Consider the following 3,063-nt stretch of genomic DNA (forward strand, 5'->3'; position numbering starts at 1 on the left):
ACAATATTTGCATGCTATGATTTTCTTTAATTTATTCTATCTACACTCCTGCTTCATTTAATTCAAGGGAACATTTGGGAAATGGATATGGTTTGCATAAAGGATGCTATGCAAATAAATTATGCTGCTTCCAACTGCCAGAATTGGTAAGCAAAACTTTGCAAAGCCATTTCTATAAAGTCTATCAGCAAACAATAAGAACATTTCTGATTAATTTAGGTTAAAATACACTGAAAGTCATTAGTGCACTGCAATTTCACTCTCACACTTCATGTTTTAAAAAGTAACACTGGGTTTCAATGCTTGAAATTACTTTTTCAGCATCAGTTCCAAAAAGAATGTGTAAATCTTGTTCTGTTTGGCTGATAGTTCTCTCTCCAGATGGGATTGTGCATGTGAATTGATAGACCATTAAAAGTTTGGAAGTCCAGTGATTGTACCACAATGTTTCACAGATCAAATTCCTTTCCTTTGTGAATTGTTGCCAATATGATTGCATTTAATTTTTTGAAAATGATTTCAAGTCCATTAAAACTAACTGGATGAATTAATTTAAAACATATTCCTGGAAGCTTTTAGGCCACAGAAATAGCTCAGGGTGAAAGAGAAGCACGTAGAGGTAGTGCCACTGGTAACAGTGAAGGGAAAGTACCTAATTAGAGGTCCCCAAGAGGAAGTAGTGGCATAAGTAGCATAAGTAGTGGTGGCAAACCTATGGTATGTGTGTTATTTGTTTTTAAGACAAAAGATATCAATGTATGAGTTATTTTTTTTTAAACTAAAACCTCAGTATTCAGGTTTAATTGCTGTGTTCACACTTGGTGATAAGTAAGTGGGTTTTGGGTTGTAGTTTGGGCACTCATCTCTATAAGGTTCGCCATCACTGGTATAGAGGAACAACCAGACTGGAATGATTTTTCTACTTTTCTTTATATTACTTCTTTCTTTTCTTTTCCTTCATAAAATATTTATAATTCAATATTGCATAAACATTTGCTGGTCTAATTGTTTATTATTCCTCTCCTACATAAGAATGTAAGCTCCAATAATACAGGAATTATGATAGTTTTATTTTCAAATATGTGTCCAGCAACTATCATAGGAGCTCCTATATTATAGATGCCCAGAAAATATTTGTTTAATAAAATAATAAAAGACTGAGGCATTAATGCATTTGTAAGTTCTGGAAGTATATAAGCTGTGAGAATCTGGGCAGCCCAAGAAGGAAAGGAACTGTAAAGTCACCTCAATGTCAATTAAAAAATTACATGAAATAGCTGCATGATGAGAGATGGAGGAGGAAAAGGTTCTGGTGATTTTCCATACAATCAACACGATAGTCTCTTTTAAAATTCCTTAGGAAATGGGAGTGTAACTTAGTGATAGATCATCTACCATGCTGGAGGCCCTGGATTGAATCTCCAAGGCTGCAAAAGGAGGAAAAAAATCTTAAAAACTAGGATACTTTGTTTCTAACAGATTCAAATAGATGTAGAAAGAACAAATATTGGTTTGTGTGTGTTTCAGTTTTATTTTGTGGTCGGAGAGTAGAGCAATTAGAGAAAGTAAAATTGGAGTATTGCAAAGGGCATTATCCCAGGCATAATATTGATGGCTGTGTTTCTGAACAAATGTGGAATTATTATTTTTTCCTTAAATTATTTTATTGGTACATTTTAGGTATACAATACATTTACATTTATCATTGGGAACTTGTACCTTTACATGATGTATCTTGATTCTTATTTTTTCCCCATTCCCTGCCCTCCCTTCACCCCCTCCAACTTTCCCTATTTACAAAGACTTTGTTTCTATTTTTTCCATTTCTCATAATATTGACTTTCCCTACTTTCCTTGCCCCTACCATTCCCACTTCCTCTACCCCTTTGGACCTTTTCTTCCTATTTTGCATTATCAATTATTCATTTTGATCATTGGTACATTTAGGTATACAATATAATGATATTCATCATTGGAAATTTGCACCTTTACATAATCTCTCTTGGTTCTTATTTTTCTCCCTTCCCCTGCCCTCCCTTCAACTCCTCCATCCCTCCCTATTTACAAAGACTTTATTTCCAGTTTTTCATTTTCTCATATTAATTCCATTCCCTTCTATCCTGTCCACTGCCCCCCCACTTCCCCTTCCGCTTTGTGCCTTTTCTTCCTATTTCACATCATCTATTATACCTTTTAGTCCTTTTCTACACTTTCAGTTTCTCACACTAGAGAAACTATTTGGTATTTATACATGTGTGTCCTATTTATGTGACTCAAGAGTATTGCTTCAATGTGCATCCATTTAGCTATAAATGTCTCTAATTTCTCATTTTTCATGGCTGAGTAGTACTACATTTTATATTAAAAAAAACCCAACACATTTTCTTTATCCAGTCACCAGTTGATGGGCATTTGGGCTGTTTCCAAGTTTTAGCTATTACAAATTGTGCTACTGTGTACATGGGTGCACATGTATCACTGTGGTATGATTCTTTTAATTCTTTTGGGAAGATACCCAGCAGAGGAATTGCTGGGTCAAATGGGACTTCCAGTCCTAGTTTTTGAGGTAGCTCCATATTGATTTCCACAGTGGTTGCACCAGTCTGCACTCCCACCAGCAGTGAAGCAGGGTTCCACTTTCCCCACAGCCCCACCAGCATTTGTTATTGGTTGATTTCATGATAGCAGCCATTCTTTCTGGAGTGAGGTAGAATGTCAGCATTGTTTTCATTTGCATTTCTCAAATGACAAGTGATGTTGAACATTTTTTCCTATGTTTATTTGCAGCTTTTACTTCTTTGTCTGAGAAATATCTGTTCATTTCAGATGCCTATTGTTGGATTGGGTCTTTAAATGTGAGAGATCTGATCTTTTTTAGTTCTTTATTGATTTGAGATAGTAGGCCTTTGTCAGAGGAAGAGCAGGTGAAGAGTTTTTCCTACATTGTGGGTTGTCTCTTCACACTGTTGGTGGTTTCTCTTGCTATGCAGAAGCTTTTACATAAGAAGAGATCCCACTTCTTGATAATTTGTGCTAGTTCATGGGCAACTGAGATTTTGTTCA

The sequence above is a fragment of the Heterocephalus glaber genome, unplaced genomic scaffold (assembly GCF_053883595.1).
Source record: "Heterocephalus glaber isolate CG9 unplaced genomic scaffold, H.glaber_assembly_v1.0 deba00001481, whole genome shotgun sequence".
NCBI lineage: Eukaryota > Metazoa > Chordata > Mammalia > Rodentia > Bathyergidae > Heterocephalus > Heterocephalus glaber.